General features: G+C 41.2%; 1 protein-coding gene across 3 annotated transcripts in view; it reads right to left on the bottom strand.

Annotated features, from left to right (window-relative positions):
• The window catches only part of rnf220a (ring finger protein 220a), a 261492-nt gene extending 240343 nt beyond the window's left edge, over positions 1-21149 (bottom strand). For 2 of the 3 annotated variants that reach the window (XM_044368495.1, XM_044368496.1), the window contains exon 1: positions 20405-21148. The gene's annotated coding sequence lies outside the window, so the exon portion shown is untranslated. Of the gene's footprint in view, positions 1-20404 lie in introns of all 3 variants that reach the window. The other variant, XM_044368498.1, reaches the window with a different exon arrangement.
• Between the last annotated feature and the right edge of the window lie 2923 nt (positions 21150-24072).

Here is a 24072-nt window from a genome sequence, read left to right as displayed (position 1 = left end):
GAGCGCTCGTGTTTAACCCTGCGTGGCCTCTGGCGTGACTGCAGCTTCCACTGTGGCATGCCGTCACAGGGAGGAAAACAAAGATACATTTTGTTGCTGCACAGTATTAAATAACCTATAAAATAATTTATCAGTGGAGCATGGTTTCAATGAATAATTTATTGTATAGACAGACAAAATGTTGCAGCTCAGTGATGGCAGTTCAACTGTCCACTAGAGAGCATTTCAGAAGCTAAGCATCCTCGGTTGCTAAGCATATAGTTCTGAATACATATTTGCAGCTAATTTGCTAACAGATACTTTAAGGCTTTATTCATTTCAGTTATTGTACACAGCACACTGTCTTACTTTGTATCTGGAGTGTATGTATATTGGCCAAAGTAAAACCATAGCACTCTTTCTTCTTCTTCTTCGTTTGCAGATTTCTTCAGAGAAGTGATGTAAACAAAGTCAACAACCAATGAGATCATTAAAAACTGAATTTATGTAAATTGTCCACATATAAAGGAGGAAATCGCAACATTTAACACAGAGTTGCAGCCCCCTGTGGCAAAAAATAGACATCCATTATAGTAGAAAAATGGCGTCCATGAAGTAATGACAGGTGCATGATTTTAGAGTTATTTGATGGGCTTAATGGAAAAACTGAAGTGCTGCCAGGGTGAGAAATAGATCTGCTGGTAAGGTGGATTTCTGGTTTTTTTTCCATGTAAAATTGTTTAAATATTACGTGCTGTGCAGCAGTTCAGACTGAGACTTCAGTATCCCGCTCTCTCCTCTCTCACGCTTTTCCTGAGCTACCCACCTCTGACCTGCGTCGGTTTCCGCATCTCTCCTCCTCCACCCCGACTCCGGTTCACCACTCCATCTCTCCACTCAACTGCCAGTCTGCCTCTTCACCCGTCGTCCCCCTGCAGCTGCAGCTCTCCGCCTACCTACTGGTCCTGTTTCCACTGGAGCTTCACAACCACTTTGTGCAATTTATCAGATTTCTACATCCTAAATCATCATTGTTCCCTGCTGAAACGTCCTCATCATCCATTCATTCGCTTTATTCTCACATGAAATATACAGGTGTGAACAATTTGGGAAGAGTGGAAGGCACCTTTAACCTACATTTTGTGAAAATGAATGCATAAAGTGATAAAAAGACAAAGCGTTTTTAGCATTTGCAACATATTTGTATGTTACCGTTGTCTCTCCCATATAAATATAACAAGAGCTTGATGATAAGCACAAACTAACATCGCATGTCTAAGGAATATTTTAAAATGGTGGTAAAGTCCTAAAACTGGCTTCAGAACAGTTATAGCAGGTGGTAAAAAAATTCTGCCAGTTTAAAAAGCCGGAGCCCGGGGGACAGAAGAGGCTTTTAATCCCCTTGAAGAGTTCATCCAGGCCCCATTACCGAGCCTCCAGAGTAGGGTTGTGGGGTTAGCTCTGACCCTCTGGGGCTGCAGGGCCGGAGGTCTAGGAGAGAGAGGGGGCTTTGGGACTCAGTGAGCCCAGGATTGAGAGCTCTTGTAGGGGTCAGGCAACCAAGAGGTTCCCCTCCATCCTGCTCCCCACTCTGGTACTATTAACTGGCAGTGTGAAGAGGCACTTTATTTCTCTGCTCTGGATTTGTCTCTCTCTGTCTTCTGGCCTGCCTGACTGTCTATGTGCTAGTGTAGTCTATCCCTGGATGGTTGGAGAGGTGGGGGGGGGGGGGTCCTCGGAACTCATCATATCCAGGATAAAGAGCTCTTTAAGGGGCAAGCAGGTAGTGGAGTGCTTCCCTCTGTCTTAATCAACTTCTAGGCCCTTTACACCTTCAGGGCTTCTCAGCTGCCCTCATGTCAAAGATTGAAATATATATCTACATTTGGCAAGAGATTCCTTTTTGATAATATGTAATCCTATGAGCCAGTGTGGCTCTTTTTACTATTGATTTACTATTGAAATATTGTTATTCTGGTCAATTTCTGCTTTAGGCTACATCAAGATTAACCCAGGGACTCCTGCAAATACACCCTGCAGGGGGACTTTGGACTCTACTAATGAGAGCTACTGATATGAGTACAACTATGTTTCTGTTCAAAAATCAAATGCCTCTGAAATATAACCTGTCCCTCTCCCTCACATAACCAGCAGCAAAACTGCTTGTTTCATCTGTGTGATTTATTTTTCATGGAGAGAGTTAAAATGCTGATCCTTGTGTCAGTGCTCTGTTTCAACTTTGACCCTGTTTGACTCTGACCTTCCACTGTGCAACCATTGACAGCTGTCTGCATTAGTCCATTATGGATGAAAAGGATAAAACAGGTTTCATGCACACACACCCCGTCTTGATTGTCGAGCCTTCTTTTCTCCAAAGGAGGATTAATGCCAGGCCCTTCTTCCAGGCACTGCACATTGGCGAAACTTTTGCTACAGTTTGCCTCTGAACTCTACACACCTTGCATTAAGTCTAGATCATGCTGATGATCATGGGTAGAGGGTGTTTATGAAAAAATCTTGCTGTGACTGAATCTTTGAGTGACAGTAAATGGAGTATTTCTGAAGGCAACTATTCACAGAGCATAAAAATTATTTTACTCAACTTTTAATTGTTTTGTCATGAGAGTTAATCATTTGTCAGAGCAATCATGTCAAACAAATACCTTGGTTTCAACATAACATATTTTTTGTGTTCATTAATTGAGGAATTATACAAGATCATTTCTCCAGGGTGTCGGGTTTATGAATCAATCTTGGCCTTTTAAAATCCATAATATGAGCTCATAATGTCATTAAGTCTCCAACTTGACAGTAATTATACTATGTTGATCTTTTTTGAAACTGTAAACACTTTTATGAAATCATCTGATTTACTACAGTGTATGATAACTTGCCAAATCAAATATAGTTTAATAGTCTGTCAAACGCTGAGGAACATCTAGATCCTCTTCTCATTCTACTTTTACATCATCTCTCCTCATCTCTTTTATATTTTTTTATGTTTCTTTTTTGCTTCATCATCACATCGCCATCTTATCTCATTATGGATCTGGAGGAGCTTCTACAAATTTACAAAATAAGAAGGCATGAAAACTCTCTCCAGGTGTATCGTAGTAGGTAAGTAATGAAGTAAGTTTACCTTTCATTTTACCAGTATGCTTTGTCAGCCATTTATCATTTTAATACAGAATTGAGTGGTGAAATAGCATGATATGGATTATGAGTGTATTAAACCAAACAAACTGAGATTTTCATTTCACTCATACATCATCAGCATAACCAAAGGGCATGTGGGAACGATTTATGCTAATTCTTTAACATTTCTATCAAGGCCTTGTCAATATCATGATCAGGGAAAAGTTGCCACACTGGCTTCATGTGCTTCAGTGGGCTTGAGCTAAAAATGCATATGCAGCTTTATATATACAGGTGTGTCTTGAGCGTCATGGGGTTTTCAGTGTTAATCTGTCTTTCTGCCCTCACACAAGCACAAGGACCATCATTTTATCTCCTCTGGCTTTAAGATATCAGAAACCCTCCCTCTCCTCTTCCCTTTCTTCCTTCCATGACCCACCTCTCCTCCTCCTCCTCCTCCTTCTCCTCCATCATTCCACCCACCAATCAGCTCAGTTCACCTCTCTTGTCTTTCATGTCAACGGATATGTGCCCACATACATTTATCCTGTGTGTATGTGTTGTGTGTGTGTACCGGAGACCGGGTGATAGCCATAATGTGTCCAGCAAAGGACAAAGGTCAGCCAAGTTAGCCCCCCTTCCACACACACATACACACACAAAGACACACACACACATGTGCACGCTCACACACAAGTGCTAAAATGACCTCCAGTGATCCATAATGTCACTGTGTGTCAAAGACAGAGAGGGAGGAGAAGAGAGGGAATACAGGACATGGAGGACAAGGGGGAAAGACACAAGAAGAGGAAAAGAGACATAAGGCCAAACTGCTGTGTGAAAATGCTGTTAAATAAATAGTTAAATGTCATGTTTGAAATAACAGTCTGTGGTTGACCATGGTTCCTGACCCTTTGAACTTGGTAGAAATGGAATATAATATTTATAATATATTTCAATTAGTGTTTAATCACCTGAAAATAAGAATCTTTGTGTTTTCGTTACCTTAGAATGAGCCCTTATTATCTACAGAGGGAGTGGGTCCTCTTCCACAGAGGCCACCGTGTTGCACCGCCCTGTTTCTACGGTAGCCCAGAACGGACAAACCAAACACTGGCTCTAGAGAGGACCTTTTGTGCTTTTTTTCCCTTGAGTTTTGCAGCCACCGTAGATTCTCCTACATGCTTGGACTGGGAGTGTTAGTGGCTACATGCAAAACCTGTGACCCCTTGTCACAGTTGGCATATGTCCATATCTTGTGAGCAAAAATCTCATTATGTTGAGAGATTCAGCCAGCATTACATTTATATACATTTATAGCATTGCATATTTGCAGTTAGAATTTTGTTGTGTAATTTCTAGGGGACAGGGTTGCTTATTTTCTGTTAATCATCTTGCAGCCTCTCAGATTTATCTTACAGCCACATAGGGGGCCGTAAGCCCCAGGTTAGAAACCACTGCTCTAGACGCTTGTGTTCTGTAGCTGCTGAATAGAAGAAAAGTTTGTTAAATTATCTTTCTGATGGGTAACTTGACAGAGACTGAGATAGGGGAGAATGCTTCTTTGCACTGTGTTGCAGGTCTACTTTGAGCCTAAAAATAATACGACAGATGTATTTTAACATTACATTTTAACAAAAATACATCTTGAGAGTGAAATCCACATGAAGTAAAAAAGGAACAAGGAGAGAGGGGTCATATATCAGAAACGACCCGTACAGAAGAAGTCATTGTTACTTTGTAGCCCCTGTGTGGCCCCTGTGGCCCTGGTTTTAACTGTGCAGTGACATAGCAGCGTGACATAATTAGAATTGTGTGTGTGTGTGCGTATGTGTGTGTGTGTGAGGGGTGTAATTAGAGTCATGTCAGTGAGTAAATGTGCTGTGACCCAGACCTCTATCAGGCCACATAGACACACGCATACACGCGTCACCTCCATGCTGTGCTTGACCCCCTTCAGCAAGCTGGAGAACTGCTGATGCTTTCTGTAAGAAGCTTGCCAAGTGGATGGATGGTGTGTGTGTGTGGGTGCGCATACATGTTGTGTGACACGTAGCCACAGAGGAAGAATGACTGAGCACCAGCATGAGAGTGATGCCCTCTCTGGTTTTACACTAATTATCCTCTTTGTCTCTTCACCCTTTTCTTTGTCTGATTTAGGGATGTGCAGAGGGCCCAGTATTTGTATTTGTATCTGTATTTGTTGAGGCAGCAAAATTGTTTGTATTTGTATTTGAATAAAAGTAGAAAGAGGTTTAAAAATCTTGTTTTTGTTCCTGTTGTTCCTGCATTTGTGTACATAGTTCAGCTTTATCTCTGGAACACCCCCAATTCCAGGAATGATGTCCAAATTAGGAAATGTGCGTCATGTAGCAGGCGGATGTGACTCATCTCATTGAGACTTGCTGATAGACGTAACAATGGAGTAGAGGAGAGAGACTGAGATAGCGATGTGACCGACCTATGCGCTGGTATTTTTGTTTTTTCTTCCCGAAAACAAATAATTTTTAAAGTATTTGTATGAAACAAATATTCGTAAAAAAAAACACTATTTGTGCTTTGCCAAATAACATATTTGTATTAGGGCACACCCCTAGTCTGATTTGCTACATTGACATGGTGTTTTCTACTACATATATATTTACAAGTTCCACATGTAGTATTTTAAAATTAATCCATCACAACCCAGTGACCTACAAGCTTCCACACTGCATCCTTGCACTGTGAGTCACTGTGCTGAATAGCTTTACAGCACAAAGCAGGGAGAACAAAGAGATGTAAATGTGTTTCTATCCATCTGGTTTAATGGACATTATCAATTTGCATGTAAACCTCAGAATTTTAAATGAAATATCTCAAAAAAAGTTTTCATTTGGCAGAGGTGGGGAAAGTTTGTATATTGATAAAAAAGAAGATGCCACAAAGCGCATGAAGCTTCCACTCTACTAAAAACATCTGGACCATTGAGACTGTAATGTTCCTTGAATGAATGCATCAAACAAACATAAATGCCATCTTGATGAGCCCTAATATTCACATAACACGTGAATGGAAATATGCATTGATTTGCATTTTCCTTTGCAGATTTTCTGGAAATTCCATTAAAAAGTGGGGCTACGTTTGGATGGAAACTATTGACAGATGGTAGAAAGAAAAGCAAATAAAAATGACTTCCTGCATTTAAGTTAAACATCTACAGTGATTACAAAGAGAAACCTCTATTTTACTTCATTATAGTCTATTTTTATAGATTTTGTTCCTTTTTACTGTGCTTTTAAATGCTCTGATGCATGTAAATGACTTTGAATTGCTTTTGTGTTTGAAATGTGCTGTACAAATAAAACTTCCCTGAACTGACTGAAGCAGAGGCAACAGGGTTAAAGAGATCTGTGGTTTTAAAATACACTAACACAGAGGAGTGTCACAAATCATTTGATATGATATACTGATGTTCAAAAACAGCATATATATTTCTCATAGTGTTTACCTACCTTAGGAAATTTTTACTTTACACAACTAATAGTGTGCATGCTCTGAACCACAAGTGTCCAGCTTCACTTTCACACTGGGAGATGTCCAGTGAAGCCACAGCCTGAGCCACAGGGCAGCTGGTACCACAAAGCAGTGTTAAGTGACTTAATCAAATGCACTTCATAGTAGCTGTTGCTAATTGACTTTTCCCTCCCACAACCAGGGAATTCAGCAGTACAAAATCTAAAAGTTCAACCCTTCTTTGAACAGTCTCTGCATTCTTTTCTTCTCTGCATTGCATGTGTCTGCTGGTTCTTCGTAGAGTTCCTGTTGCTTTGTAATTCCCCCCTTTCTCATATCTACTGGTTGTGAGCAATAACAAAACAGTCTCTGTGATTCCTTTCCTCACTTTATTCTTCTCCTTTCCTGCATCCTCTTGTCTCCATCCTGTGGTCTAGTCTCCCAGCTTTCCCATTTTTGACGTCATCTTTCCTTCAAGGTAAGTCAATGCTCTCTTTTCATCTCTCCAATTCTTTTTCCGTATCTTCACCCATCCTTTCATTCCCCCTTTCATCTGTACTATTCAGCTCTCCCTATTTCTTCTTTTATCTCCTCTATGTTGTCGTTCTCTTTTCTTCTCTCCCTGTCGTCCTTTGTTTATCTTTTCCTTCAACCACTCATCCTTTTCTCCCTCCCTCAGCCACTTTCTCTCCTGATTCTTCCTCTGCTCTCCAGCTCTAGTTTTCGCCTTTCCCTCCATCTCTCGGTTTATAGCAGTCATTGTGATTTAGGGAAAACACTCAGGTAGGCAAAGCAAATGTCAGAGCAAATAGTCGCTCCCTCGGGAAGGAGAGAAGAGGAATCCTTCTTCTTTTTCACTTCCCGCTTTTTCATTTTATTATTTATTATTCTACTATATTGCAGCACCTCACACGCTGTCAGGAAAAGTCCCAAACAAAAAGGTACCACTGTAGAACGTTACAATGATGTCTACGTTGTCCAAGTAAACAGTACACACAGTTTATTGTGTTGAGTCTTACCCCTTCACATAGGCACATATCTTCTTCTACCAACACAATAATAATTAGTTAATTAACAGTGATTACAGCATGCATACAGTAGATTTGTTTTGCAGTTAATATTCAAAGAAGGATTTAGGCAGAAACACTGTGCAGTGGAGGAATCACTTGAACCAAGAATTGATTCAGAATTTAATCGTGGCACCAAAATTGGAATTGGATCATGAGATTCCTAAAGATTCCCAACTCCGGTAATATCCACAGCAGTTCCAGTGATGCCCTTCAAAAATCAACTCATTTTTGTAATGATGTTGACTTGTAACCTGTGATCAACCCTGAATATTTAAATCACAATGGCTTCTTTATTAACAAAACAGACTCATGCAGAAATATGCACTGTGAAGAAACAGAAAGTAATGACTATTTTGCTATTTTAGAACAGATCACGTCATTCTCACTCCTCACACCATCATATTTGTTACTTTTATGTTACCTTTGCCCTTTTTACCCACTGATTTAGTGACTTGGCTAGCAATGAGTGATGAATATGAATGGTTATATTCATTACTCATTGCTAGCCAAGTCACTAAATTGCTCTACAGATTTGTCATTATTGAATAAAACTAAACATTATGCTCTAAATTGTCTATAATTCATTTTGAAATACCACAACAACTGACCACATGATCAGCATCTTCAATGTGAGCATTCCATAAATTTAACTAATGAATACTTGTCATCATTCTGGTCTTCCTGTTTCCTAACATGACATGATGTTCTCTTCAAGGTCAATATGTGAACAACATTTTTCATGGTTTGGTCCAGGTCCCTTAGTGTCAGTTGAGGGAACTCTTAATGCTACAGAATACAGTGACATTTTAGACAACAGTCTGCTTCCAACTTTGTGGCAACAATTTGGCCCTTTCCTGTTTCAACATGACAACGCCCCTGTGCAACAAAGCCAAGTCCATACAGCTTTGCCAGTTTGGTGTGGGAGAACTTGACTGGTCTGCAACAGAGCGCTGACTCAACCACCGTCTGACACCTTTGTGATGAACTGAAACGTCAACAGCGAGTCAGAGCTTATCTCCCGACATCAGCGCTCGACGTCACTAATGCTCTTGAGGCTGATGGGAGCATAACCCTTCAAGTCAGGCTCCAAAACCTTTGCGGAAAGCCTCTCAGAAGGATGGAGGTTGTTATAGCTGACTGTTGGCTGAGCTTTTGGAATGGCATGTTTTAACAGTGACACATGGGTGTAATTGTGGGGGTGTCCGCATACTTTTGAAAACTTATACGTACAGTAGCTAAAGCTTTTTCTATGTTATCGTCAAACATGTCGACCTTATTGGCAATAAGCGCTAAAGAAAGAGAGAAAGAAAGACAAACATTTGAACGTCTCTCTCTCTCTCTGATTGCTCCCAGAAGGGTCTGCACTTGCTGAAACAGTTGTTCTCTCCCGTGAGGTAACATCATTAATGGTGCATGTACACCCAACAGCTATCATAACATTATGATCCATAACTAAAGACAGTGAGAAAAAGAAAAAAAAGAGAGAAGAGGGAGAGAGAGAAAAGTGGAGAGGGACATAACAGCGGTAGACCTCCTCAGTGAATTACACTTACATCTCTCCACTCTCCTCGGCTCTATTCATCTGGGGGTGATCTAGGACGGCGTGCTTCCTATGAATTATAGAAACCAGCCCATAATAAAGCGATAAATATATTTCTCAAGGAGAGCCACCGAGGCATTAACTGAGACATTAGCATAGCCTGCGTCCGCTCTCTATCTAACACGGTGATTAACTAACAGCGTGTGTGTTTGTGTACGGGTCTCACCGTACGGTGCGTGTGCAGTGAGACGGCGAGCACTGAGAGTGATTTTAAAAGAGTGAGTAAGTGTGTTTGTGTATTCGTGCGTGTTTAAATTAAGAGGGGTGATAGTGTGAGTGATTGTAATGATGAGCATTTTACATGTGTGTGTATTTGTCAGTGTGTATACAGTGTGTGTGTGTGTGTATGATATGAGTATACATGTGTGTTTTATTTGTATTACATGTATGATTTTTTATGAATGAGTGTCAGAGCTTGAGTGTTTGTAATATCAGCATTTATACATTCACATGTGTATATATAGTGTGTTTCTATGCAAGTGTGTGTGCGCTTGTGCATTAATGTATGTTGTGCATTAATGTGTAAATACATGCAAGGCAGGGAAAAGACTCCACTCTATAAATAACCCCCCCCTTCACAGAAACCGAGTGCCATTTAAATGCATGTTGATAAGGAATTAAGTCTTCTTGAAACCCTCAACATGAAGGAGAAGCATATTTATCTCTGATAACAATGCAAATAACATATTTACACCTGCTTAACAACATAAACCACTGGGACCGTCTTACGAGTTTTTCTCCAAGTCCAGTAAATAAAAAGGCCTCATTAGCATACAGCATGTAGAGTAGATAGAATGAATAACACTTAACTCCTGCATGGGGGTGTCATCATTTACAGCCACACCGGCACACGCTGCCATAGACCTTCATTATGTTAGGTTATCATGCGTGAGTGTGTGTGTAAACATTTGAAAGGTATGCACATCCATAGGCTGATTACTGATGCTTGTGTGTGTGTGTGTGTTTATGAGTCAATAATGCACAATAATAATTCCACTCATACTGGAGGAGGTGCAGTAATGAATTGTCATGCTTCTTAGGGCACATTATGATCATAGAAAGTACTGTATGTGTAATCTGTCTCCTAACAATGTGTTCCAACTATGAATCCCACTGTTCATATATAATCCTCTCTGCCTTTCAGGAAGCTGGTATCTTTTTGTGGAATGGCTTTCCTTCTTGTTGATTTTGATATTACATATTTGGAATTTTTATACAATTATTTTTATATCCCTTTGATTCAGTACCTTGAAATCTTGTGGCTCTTTTTTCTTGAATCTCTTGAACTGTTGTGTGAAGTGTCTGGAGTCTCAGTAAAATCATTTAAAATGAAGGAAAGGTTTGGTTTTGGCTTTTGATTTTTATTTTTTTTTTACCCTTATTAGTTTTGATGACATTTTTCTTTCTCAGTTTAAAAGAGTAGGCCGAGATGTCAGATGTTCTTATTACCTTTATATGACCTTTGCCATCTTTGCCCAATCACCAGCCATTCATAGTCATTACCCTTGGCTAGCAAAGCCAATAAATTGCCCTAATGATTTGTCATTACCGCATAAAATTAAGTATTATCTGCTCTCATTTTCATTCAGTTTTGCAGTACAACAGCTAACCACTACTGGATGAGAGCATCTCAAATATTTATTTGTTTGTATGAGTCGTTGTGAAGATTTATTTTGGTCTCCTGAGAATATTCAGTGCAGATTTTTTTCTTTTAAAAAGATGCAAATGAAAAAAATCCAAACAGCCTGTTGTGAGAATCAAACTTTTTGCTGATAAGCTGACCTTTTCCCCATCAGAAAGCAACGATGTGGATACATATAGTCTCTAAACTCTAATGATATTTGCTTGTTTGCACATACAGTATAGACGTTTTCTCCTTCCTTTGAGGTTAATTAAAGAAGTCCCAATCTTTCACTCCCACCATCAATCTAAACTCCTCTAAACATCGGGGAGGAATGGAAGTCTCTCCACCGTTTCCTTCTTCCCTCTTCTCCTCTTTCTTCTGGATTTGCAAGACTGCCTTATTAGCCCTGCAGCTTCTTGTCCTCACTAGATGAAGACCGAGTCATTTTTGTGTTTGTCCATAGGTGTGTGTGTGTGTATGTGCAGTAGAAGCCACTTCGCCTCCCCATCAACTGAACATCTCTCCGTAGTTTGTGTCTAATGAGCGATGAGCGCGGTCCAGCCGCTAATGACGCGTATTTGTGTGTGCATGTGTGTGTGTGTGTCGCTGTATACATTAAGTGCGTGCGTTTTAAGCGACTAAGGCGCTAGTTAGCAGAGTGGGTGTGTCTCATAGTAGCTGGTTTTGATTCGATGCGTCCCTGATGTGAGGCACGAGAGGTCGCGAGGTCAGGCCAATTACTTCCTCGTTGAGAGATGTCTGCTCTTTGATTCGCCGATACCAAAGGTTGCCAGGGTTCTGAGGGTTCTGCTCAGGGTGTGGGGGTTCTGCTGAGCGCCGATTAAGGAGGTGTTAATTGGAGCATGTTGTTTGGACCAGGCAGGGATGTGTGTGTGTGTGTGTGTGTGTGTGTGTGTGCCTGCAAGTTTGTGTGTCTACAGTAAGTGATTGCATCTGTGCTAATTTGGCATGCATTATTATATTGTTATGTTGCATGTTTGTTTTTGTGCACAATGTCAAAACAAGATAACCCTCATTGTTCTAGCCGTGCACACATACATGCTTATCTTGTGTGTTCCATTTATGACACACACCTTTTTAATTGCGAGGCCTTCGCTTTCCTTCTCCCCCAGACACAAAAGAAATGGGAAAGCTATCATCAGTGTCCCGCAGAAGCCTCTCCTCCCCAAAAAAAGCCAGCATCTCAGACAAGAAACCACACTGACTGATTTCCCCCACTAGTTATGTGTTCCATCATTCACTTCTCATTGTATCCACTGTATTTAATGTATGAATCTGTTCATATGAGTAAGAGCCAGACACTGCTAGGCACACCTTGCATGACTGTTCAACTGTGAATTTTAATCAATCCAATTGACATTAAATGTGTGAAAATGTTACCGTTTCATTTTTCTTGAATAAAAGACCATGTGTGAATTACAGCCTTCCTTTCATTAAACCAGTGTCTGTGAGAGTTAGCATTATGTGACAAGTGTTTACCCTTTTCTCTTGGATAAATAAATCCCAAAATATATAAAATAAATTACATGGGAACACAGCCTGTCACACCTTTACCAGGATAATGTGATCATATCTCCGCCTCTCCCGAGGGATGGGAGGACCACCTGAAGAAGGGGCCTCAAATAAAGTACAGTAGCATATTTACCCATCCTCCAACAATCTGAATAGCTGTGAAGCTATCAGTACTTCAGATGTTGTTACCTTTGGCAGAGGCAGGCTAGCTGTTTTACCAAGTTATTCCAAGAACATGAGGCATGATATAAGCAAGCCAAAAGAAAGAACTATGATTCAGAACATTAGGCAAAAAAAATCTGTCCTGAACAACAGAGTGACTTATCTGAAGTGCAACTACTGTACTTATTTGGGTTAAAAATGATACGTACTGGTGCAAACACCATTCCACTTCACAATCTATCATTGTGCAGTACCAGAGGAACTCATCTGACCTTTACAACTTTACTCTTTTTGCCACATTTCAATGCTCAGTGTCCATATTTTGAAGAACGGCTTTGTTATTTAAATCTAGAGCTCATTTCCTCACCGTCTCTGTCCTGATTTTTCAGTTTTCAGTCTATTATCACTATTATTACTGTTAGTATGTACATGTACTGTATACAGTATGTATGACAGGTGTATCTAAATATAGCTCGTCAGTATGACTGTCAACAGGAAATTAGTTTTGGTGTGCACACACATCAGTTTTTGCCCGTATGTGTGGTCAACGCAGCACAATTTGGCGTGTGTGTGATGAGGTATTGAACTGGGCAGCTTCTCGCTGGGCTTGTTTCACTTGTCATAAAACATACTCCCTTTATTGGCCTGACCATCAACACACACACACACACACACACACACAGCGAGCCCTTACCGCCATGTCCCCCTCCCTTAATCCACTTCTAACAGATCAATCTCCTGGGTTTTGACTCGTACTGCTCTGTGTGTGTACGTGTGAGCTGACCAGGGTCAATGCCTTGTTGTTGTCAGGGAAGTGTGTGTTTAAACTACAGGGCAGTCCAGGGAGCAACAAGATGGAGAGAGGATGGGAGGAGGTAGAGAAGGGGGGAGGGAGGGATGAGATATTTAATGTGTTTGCTCTATTTGCTGTTAAGTAATGATTCCCATATCCGTCATACCCCTAGAGGGTGAGGTTGTTAATGTTCACAAATCAAGACTGAAGCGTCCGAGAGGAAAACACATGCAGAAAACATCTTTATGCTTTAAATATTTCTTTAAAATATATACAGCCTGTTACTACCATTTCTTACAAATGAGTAATTGCCCATGTTTTAGTCAGAACACGAGTGATGTTATTTTATCAGTTGCAGAAAGTAATTTCAAGCAGTGATAAGGTGCTCAGATTGCAGCGGCTCCTCTAAAGGAAACTTTTTTCAACACTGAAAAGTGCTTCCAAAATTTAAGAAAGATTTACAGAAATGTGTGCCATGTTTTGTTTTTTTTTCTATTAACTTCACAAGAAAACAACAAACATGGAGAAACTGCAATAAAGTCACTGTAGTAAGTAAATATTGTTAAGTAATTTGGCCTCGATAATAAGCCAAGATGTGATGATCAGATGAGAAATAGCATGAGAAATTCAAGTTAACTAGTTGACTGAGGATGGATGGAGGGATGGATGGATGGAGGGATGGATGGATGGATGAGGGATGGATGGATGGATGGATGGATGGAGGGATGGATGAGGGATGGATGGATGGAGGGATGGATGAGGGATGGATGGATGGAGGGAGGGATGGATGGAGGGATGAGGGATGGATGGATGGAGGGATGGATGGATGGATGAGGGATGGATGGATGGAGGGATGGATGAGGGATGGATGGATGGATGGAGCGATGAGGGATGGATGGATGGAGGGATGGATGAGGGATGGATGGATGGAGGGATGGATGGAGGGATGAGGGATGGATGGAGGGAGGGATGGAGGGATGGATGGATGAGGGTTGGATGAGGGATGGATGGATGGATGGATGGAAGGAGCGATGAGGGATGGATGGATGGATGGAGGGATGGATGAGGGATGGATGGAGGGATGGATGGAGGGATGGAGGGATGAGGGATGGATGGAGGGATGGATGGAGGGATGAGGGATAGATGGAGGGAGGGATGGAGGGATGGAGGGATGGATGGAGGGAGGGATGGAGGGATGGATGGATGGATGGATGAACTGAGCACAGTCAATGGAACAGAAAGAGAAATTAGAGAGACAAAGAGCAGAGGGTTGTTAAAGAGAGAAGGAAACAACTTAAGGCCAGGATGAACATACTTCACACAACAATGTGAGTGGAATCATTTAGGATTCTTTCTTCTGACAGAGGAAACAGATACTAATCAGACCCAGGAGTTTAATAGTTTATATTTTAATAATAACTTACTTTATTCCGTGACTATAATGCAAGTATCTGTCCTGTCAGAGGATTTCCTTCCTTTAGGCGTTTGCTTATATGTTTCAGTGCATTACAGTTAAGATTTCTTCATTAGTGTCATGCTTTTAAAAACTACAGTTAAAGAGAATTAAACAGGATGAGTATGTGTTTAATCAGTAGACTGACTGGCTTGGAATGTAAGATTCAATTTAGTTGCATATGGACTCTTTCCAAATACACTGATACCACAAATAAAACACTGAACCCGTTGTGAGAAGTAAGTTTAGCTGATGTTGCACCTTAAAATATTCATAAGTTATAATTCTTACTGTATGTTGCTAATTTATCACTAACACTTATTATACAGCGCTCTAAAGAAACAAAATTCAATATTATATGTTTCAGCAATGGAAGTTTCCAAGCCGGGAGGACGAGAAAGAGAAGAGTCTCACTTTTTCTGTCTGTGTTGCTCTGATAGATGACACTGTGGCTGCGTACGCACTCTGCAGGCCAGGAGACAGCTACTCACACATACATACATACACACACACACACACACACACGCAGACAGGTATGTGTTGCACATACATGTAAACACACACAAAAACAAATACAAATATAGACATGCCTGCACACACATACACCTGCACATGTCAACACAGGTAAAAAAAAAAAAAAAAATACACATCCTGTACTATGATATGGCACACATTCAGTATGTGTGTGCATATATACATGCTAGAGTAAAAAGGCACCTATATGGAGAGATGCAGACAAAGAATTGCCAACACACACACACACACACACCGACATCCAAGACTTTCTTCTCCAAGGTAGGTCTACCCCCCTCGATACCTCCCCTCACCGCTGAGACGGGGCCATTCATCCATCCTTTCTTCCCTCCCTCAGCGCCTACCGCTTTATTTATTTATTCACTGGCTCACGGCCGGTTTGTTTTTTAAGCAAGACAAATTGAAAGGAATAAAAGTCCAGGCTTGTACAGGCTGCTGCTCCTATTGCCTTTGTGTCAAAAGGCAGCACACTGGGTTATGAATCATGGTGCATGCAAGTGTGTGTGCGGTGTGTGTGTGTGTGTGTGAGTGAGTGCAGGTAGTTAGTCCAATATGTTATCCAAACCTCACAGCTGGCTGCTTTTCAGAGGGGTTGGTTAGTCTCTTAACTGCTACAAAACAAGCTAGGCAAAGGGGCTTTGTAACTGTGCTTATAAACCACTACAGTTAAACAAGTTCGCTGTAAAAGATTTTATTCACTAACTTCATCCACTGAGAGCAGCATCATCAACAGTTTTGGTTGTAACTACTTTTCCCCAGCAAAGTGTCCTCATAACTGCTCACAAACTCTCTGCACATTGTTATGTTTTTACTTTGAATAAAGTATTAATAAACTCAGAATACACAGCCATAAAGTATTTGGACTATAAAGAATTAGACTGCAATGAACGTCTGCCTGATGTCTCATTATATCTTTATCTGAGTCATACTTTTGTGTTATTCAGTGAAGCGTTAGGTTACTGCGAGAACCTTTGAAAACATGACCTACCTTTTATCTTATGTGTGTGAAACCTGAGAGCCTGGCCCTGCGTGTTACACATGTGACATGAGGATGTTCATATTTGTCCCTCATTAGAGCATTCAGTTTCTCTGACCCTAGAGGAGCAGGTTTCCAGGCTGGTGATGGTAGTGGTGGTGATGGTTTTGGCTTTAGTCTGCCTGCTCTTCTACTGATACAGGCAGCTCAAGTTTTATTTTATGTGTCAAATGGTGATGGAAGGCTGATTTCCCAAAAGGGTACACAGTCCAAAGCAAAAAAAAAAAAAAAAAAAGAAACAACTCACTCTTGCAGGATCGCCTCAACGTGTGGCACAACTCGACATCTCCGGTGTCGCTCTCTGGTATCTCCTACGCATCGGCGTCTCACGACCTGCTCCGCACAAGTGAGACATCAACACACGACTAAAAGACTTCAAATTAAAGTCTCAGCATTTAGAAGTTTGGAAGGCTATGATAGTAAAAGACAGCTAAGTTATGTGTCTGTAAAAAAGATTCCTCTGATTGTAATGTTTGGTTCAAGATTCAAAACAGAGGGGCAAAGAAAATACATGTGGTTTCCATACATTTGTTTACATTATAATCTCTCACATCAGCAAGTTTGCTTCAGTCACTTACATATTTTTTTAGTGTTTTTTTAATGCTTCCCTTTATTTTTTCCACCTACACAGTCACAAGGGTTTTTTTTTATTCTTTTCACCATTGCCTCAACTTATCATCCCTGCTTTTGATCCTCATATCTGTCTACCTGACAACTGCAAAGACAACACAACCTGAAACAAGTTATTTTCTACAAGAGGTCAGCTGGGGGAAAGCAAAACACAGAGCGACACTGAGTGTGTGTGTGTGTGTGTGTGTGTGTGTGTGTGTGTGTGAGAGAGAGAGTGTGTGCATTGCGTGTGCATGTGTGTGTGTGTGGCTGCTGAGAGCGCCGTTAGATGCGCTGTCACACACTGCTTTCATATCTCGGTGTGTATCTGCGTGACTGACGGACTGGGAGCAGAATCAGAGTTTGTGTGTGTGTGTGTTTGTGTGTGTAGGTGTGTTTAGGTGAGTGAGTGACAGTGGAAACAGAATCAAGTGGCCCGGCTGAGAAAGACAAGCTGAGTGGAAGCGTCAGTGAGAAAGAGAAGCGCCCATCAATCATGACTGCAATGCCACCACTTCCTTATGACCTGAGGCTTGATTTAGGTCACTCTTTGTACTGATTCTGTTCAGTTTTTCTGACACATTAGCTTGACACATACAACCAAAATCTATATACACCTGTTACAGTACTATCCAAAATATATATATATGCTAGTTTACTTGTCATGATGATTAGCTTGTGAGAACAGTTGTGTAATGTGTTGGGTGGCTCTGACTCTGGCAAGAATAACCCCCGATGATGTCATCTGGAGTCACGCTGGGCTTTGATACTAGAAATTTATAACATGCAGCCCGGGTTATGAGTTGTGCACACAAAGTCTGAAAGGCATTTACCGGACAGGGAGGGTCTAATGAAAGATGAAATCAAGTTGCATTATGGGAAGTTTCGGGTTTATTTTGAGATGAACTCATATTAGTAATTTAAAGTCAGGATGTCTTGTATGAGTCCCGCAACTAAAGCATTCTTTTTCAAAAATGTTACAATATTTGAGGTACATTTTATAATTAGTATCACATATAAAGACAAAATGTTACATGTATATTCTTATTTACAGTAGGATCTAACTAATAGAATGATTGGACATCATCTCATATCTACCAACACAATCAGTTTTGCTATATTTTGAATTTTTACACAAATATGACTTAAACCAGTGAAGATGAGACATTTTTCAATTCACGGATGAATAAGCAATGTTACTATGAAACTTTATTGATCCCTGTGGAGAAATCTGATCCTGCTGCAGCAAATATATTCACATTTAACAGGGGGAGGGGAAGAGGGGGGGCAGAAAAATAAAATATAAGGCCAGACGAGATGTGCAAAGACGTGAACATTTAAGCAACATTTTATAGTTTCTGCAGAAGGAGCACCTGAGGTGTAACTCTCAGAGAACACACAGTCCATCTTGTCATCCATCATAGTTTATGGGTGAGAGAGCGTTGTCTACAGCTTGACCAGACCGGTGCATTGTTCTGGTAGGCCGATCCCGCTCGCCGTCTGCCGTCTGAGTCATGATTTGCGGGGGGAGAAACCGGGAAAAGACTGCGGAGGAAGAGAGGAGAGACGCACGGAAAAGAGAGCGAGAGAAGAAGAGTATGAAGAAGAACGCGGAGAGGGAGGAGAAGCCCTGGAGTGTAACTCAATATAGGAGAAAGTGTCATGTTGACAAATGTAACACAGTGTGATCTATTAGTTATACCGCAGACTATGTTAAACAGCTGCCCTCTGCTTTGGTGTTCACACACACACACACACACACACACACACACACACTCAGTATAGTGGCCATCTCTATCACTGGCTGCCTATGGAGAGCAAACAGCAGTTAGACAGCTTGTTTCTGACAGAAAACGAGGGGAAACTAATTTAGTCTGTGGGTTTCTTTCTCTCTCTTTCTCTTTGTTTGTCTCTTGCTCCGTCTCTCGCTTCCCCTCCCTCACTCTATGTGGGAACAAACAAATATTTGTCCTCATTACTAATTAAACAGCAGCGAAAGAAAGCGCACGGAGGGAAATTGACGACACCGTGCATCCCCGTTCGCGGACACGCTCACACTCTGCATCTTCAGGCTCTGTAAAAAAACAAAAAAAACAAGAAAGTGTGTGTGTGTGTGTGTTGTGATTTACGAGCAGTGTTGCTCGGTTGCTGTTGTAGCATCCACCTGTAAGCCATTCATAAAGCAAGCAGCTGAATAATGAATGGCTGGTGTCTGGGGCCGGGCTAGGCTACGCCGTGCCCTGGTGGCTGTTTTAAATGAATAGGAATTAGTGGGCTAAAATGGAGAGCAGAGCCCCCTCTGTGTGTATGTGTGTGTGTGTGTGTGTGTGTGTGTGAGAGAGAGAGGTTGTTGTTTATAGGCACAAGGGACGGCCATTTATCAGGCAGCCGCCATGTTGGCAGGAGCAGGGTTGTGAGGGTTGCAGAGTTTGGGGCATTTAAAGGGAAATTTCCCTTTCATACAACTTGGGTCTTGTTTACATAGTTTTAGCCATATTTTTTTTATATATATTATTAACAGTCATGTTCTCACAAATTGCTGAGATCTGGGAAAGCTGACACTGTGAAAAGAAGTCAGAGAGTTTTCAGCGTAGGCTACTATCTGTTGGAAACACCTGTAGCTTATACAGGATTTACACTGACAGGCTATAGCCTATGATCACAATATGAAGGACAATCAACACCTGTAGATATCTTCTATCATACAGGATTTACACCACATGATTGCAACAATACTTTCCTGGGTCAGCAGCAAAAATATCAACGCATTAGCCTACAGTGTGTAGCTTAATGCAACATGCAAGCACATACTGCCCCGCCTCCACCAACACACTTCTATGATTCAGAACACAAACCATGCAGAGCAACAGGAAACAGCATAACATCAGTGCAATAATACAGCAACAACAAACCATTTAGGTGCCATTTAGGCACATATAGCCGTGAAAGCAACACGAAGCAACACAACACAGCCAACAACGCTGACCACAACCATCTTTTGATACATGCAGACACGTGGAGCAGCAATAAACAGTAGATATATGTCAAATACAATAATCATTATGTTGATCTTGATCAAATGTTAAAAGATGCAGTTATGGGTTGGTAAAATGGTAATAAATATTTAACACACAAGCCATGCAACAAAGAGTTTAGGGACACAACTACAGAAAAACATACCAAGTTGTTAATAAAATACTACAGTATACTATAAAATAGCCTATCTATGTCTATGGATTTACTCAGCTTTTGAGGCTTAAACAGGATATAAACAGACAGGCAGACCTTATTATGTGAGTAGTCTGATTAATAAATGTATTCTTTGGTTATAAAACAGTAGCCTTAGAGATGAACAGGTTAACGGGTAATAAACTGGTACCTTACCCGCCGCCGGGTCTCTGCCATCCGTCGGTGTCGGGCTCAGGTGGAGATGAGATGGGACAGTTGAACAGGTGGCTCTGCTGTCGCAGGACTCTGGTTCTCTGCCTCAGTTTCATACTGATGTTCACCTGACCGAGCAGTGGCTGCTGCCGAGTTACTGTCCTCTTCGTATTAGCTGTTATCATCGTCCTCTCCAGGCTCTTTGCTAGCAAGCTAACTTTTGAAAAAAATGGAGACAAACGGTATGTTTTTTCGAAGTTCAATGTCTCTGATATCCTTTTCTCTCTTTTTTGTCTTTCTCTTTGCTGCTCCACTGCTCCAACGTTTGTAACCCATGATGTTTGAAGCGTCTTTCGCATCCGGCCTGCCGCTAAATTCCCTCAATCACCACCTGACCTCACCTGACTCATCATCATCATCATGATACATACACAGCCAGCAAACCAAACGTAATATTTTTCTTATTTGCAATTAAAGTAACTCAGCATTCATTGATTCGTATTTCAACCATGAATGTATTAAAAGAGCTGGATGCCGGACTAAAACTGGCGCCCATTCAGTCCTAGAGGAATTGCTCGCCTAGCGCATATGCTAAAATGGTTTCTAGCTTCCGGGTTTGCTTCCGCGTTGTGCGGCCCACTGAATATGCGCAGTAGTGTTTCCCTCGCTGGCCCCGCCCGCAAGCTCCCGCTCGGCCCACTGACTTTACATTGTGATGACGTCACAGATTTTTAAATCGCTTTCTCGGCTCGAGGAAAGTTTTACAAACATACAACCTCCATGGATCAAAAGTTCATAATAGAAAGAGTCATAATTGACGTTGTTTGCAGTTTTAGGCGTCCTGTCAACAGTTTTACAAACGTCTCTTTTACAATGGTGGTCTGTGGGGAAAATCCTTTTTGGGCCGCAGGGGGATTTGTCGCTGCAATACCGCGAGTGGCCACTGGGAAAAATTGGCTGCAAGGCTGAGCAGCGGCGCCCTATCCAGCTGTTATTATACGATCATGATTTCAACACACACACACACACACTCAATTAATTTATTTGATTTTTAAAATAAAAAAGCAAAGCCAAGATGACGCCACAGTTGGTGGGAGTTTAGAGGCCCCCTAGAGGTCGGAGGCCCCCAGGCACCGGCCCAATGAGTGACAGGTAATGAGTAATTCCTTACTTATTTATGCTCATCTACATGTGCAGGAACATAGTTTGTGAAGATTTCCCGGAGTTATGGACGTTTCTTCTTGTGAATTTACTGTCTTACATTCTCACGCAGGCAACACACACACACATATGCAGATAGAAAGCATATTGGCCTACAGGGATACACTCGAAACCACTAATGTCACATTCGTTCTCTGCCTCTGTGCATTGTTCTAGGGTTTAACTATGGGAAAGTGTTATGCCAGGCCATTTGTGTCTCCAAATTGGCTCATTTGCTGCGGCTGCTCTACTCGGCCATTTCACTCCCATGGTGCTTCGGTTCAAATGGACACTGCACTTGAGTGAGGCAAGTGGAACAAAGTTGAGAGTCTGAAATAATAATAACGCTGTGAAATAGTTGAGTGTTTTGTGTTAGAAGAGTGAAACTCACACATTTTAACATGGAATCATGTGTACTATAGATCCATACCATCTGCATCAGTCTTAAGTGTGTGGAAATTTTGTATAAGTGGACAGTTAACCACTAAGATGCGTTTGCTGGCCACATTTTCACAACATATCCAAAACAATTTTTCCTGCTCAATTACATAAAACCACCCAATCTGGCAACACTGAATTGTGCCTGTACAGCTAATCCAGGATGTTGTTTCCTGCCTGGTGTTCTCCCACACCAAACCTCTTCTCTGTTCACTACACTGGCTCCCTGTTGCAGCTCACATCCAGTTCAATATTCTAGTGCTGGCCTGCAGGGCATTGAGGACTTGTGATGTAGCTCTCCAACACGCTTTTAGCCATTTATCTGGGAGGGTTGTACATCCAATTTGTCCTCTAGCTCTTTTTCCTTTTGAATTTGGATGCACTTATTGCTGCTTTGGACAAAAGCATCTGCCAAATGAACGTAATATAACATTGTATGCATATGAAGAATTTGCTTTGTACTTTGTCTGCACATATGCTTAGACTTAAAGAAATGTTAAATATTTCCCATTAACAAAGACGATAGAAAAACTAATCACCAGTTGTGATTTGACTGTGACTGTGGACTCTCTCTGTGAATTCTGCTTCCTCATTGTGTTTGCAAATAAAAATAATTTAAATATTCAAATTGAATAACAATTTTAATCAGGAAATGAAAATTAAAACAAATATGAATTCAGTTGGATTTTTCTTTCAAATGTTATATAATAAAAATGGGTTCCTGTCTTTACAAGTTTGTGTGAAAAAGCCAAAACACCATACTGACAAAAGGCATAATGTATTTTTTGGGAGCCCAGTGGGTCTATTGGCAGTGATGTGTGTGTCCACAGCAGCAGGTGGGAGCATGTGTGTGCACGATTCCACTTTAACAACCACCATCTGCTGCAATCAGCGTTCTTCTCTTTGTGTGTATGTGTGTGTGTGTCAGCCCAGTGTAGCTAACAGCTAAACAGCTAGCAGACACTGACCTTTTATTCAGTCCGGAGGCACAAGCACACACAAACACACACACATGCACACACTCAGTCCACCACACAGTATATACATCGACATACACAGAAATCAAAACACACACTGTGCATTTGGTCTGTTGCTTTTCAGGGTTTGTGACAGCTGTCAGTCAACAATCATGCACACGCACACATACACACACAGAGTTGGGGGCAGTGTTGAAGTTTAGTGGTCCGTGTGATCAGATTGGTGGACAGACAACGTACGGCCCATGTTAGGACAATAACAACCCTCCAGGACATGATCTCTGCACACCAGTTTTTGTGTGTGTGTTTGTGCACGCATATCTATGTGTGTGTGACCCCTCTGGCTCTAGCGCTGTGAATACCAGTGTGACGGCTGCCATCCCCAGCTGATTGACACATCTGGGTTTAAACAGGACAGGCCACACACACACACATACACACACACACTTACACAAACATACATAAATATTCAAATATTCACATGCCAGCTTTCTGAAGCCGTTTTCATGCTGAGTCTCTGGCATGATCCAGCTGTCATGTCTGCACTGGTGGGAACATTATGATGACATAACTCAAATATCTCTGTTGTTTTTTATTCACTTACAATAAAGAAAAAAACAAGGTGGTCACTTTAACTATTTTTAATTTTAAAGGGTAACAACATTGTCACAACAACAGATGCACAATAACTTTCTTCTTTCGGTCGAGTCTCAGTCCAAGCAGCTGGCATGTTGACATTGCAGGTTATGCCACACGCTTGCAGCCAGCTGTCCTCTTAGCAGCATGCCACAGCAGCAGGCCGGTCATTTTCATGTGCTTTATTGATAGTAATGTAGACACATAATAATCACATCAGAATTAGATCTTATCCGAAAATAACCTATTTACACATCCAGCAGACATGGAGTAACATTAGCAGCTATTTGGACTAATATTGAAATATCTGGCTCCAAATGCACCAATATATTCACCAGCTATAATCAATAACTTTGTTGTTTTGCCTGCTGTTCCCTGCTGGGCAGCTTCCCTGCTGCATATGTTCTTTAAAAAAAAGTA

Source organism: Thunnus albacares, chromosome 12 (genome assembly GCF_914725855.1).
Source record: "Thunnus albacares chromosome 12, fThuAlb1.1, whole genome shotgun sequence".
In the NCBI taxonomy this organism is placed as follows: Eukaryota; Metazoa; Chordata; class Actinopteri; order Scombriformes; family Scombridae; genus Thunnus; species Thunnus albacares.
This window is presented reverse-complemented; position numbering and strand designations above follow the sequence as displayed.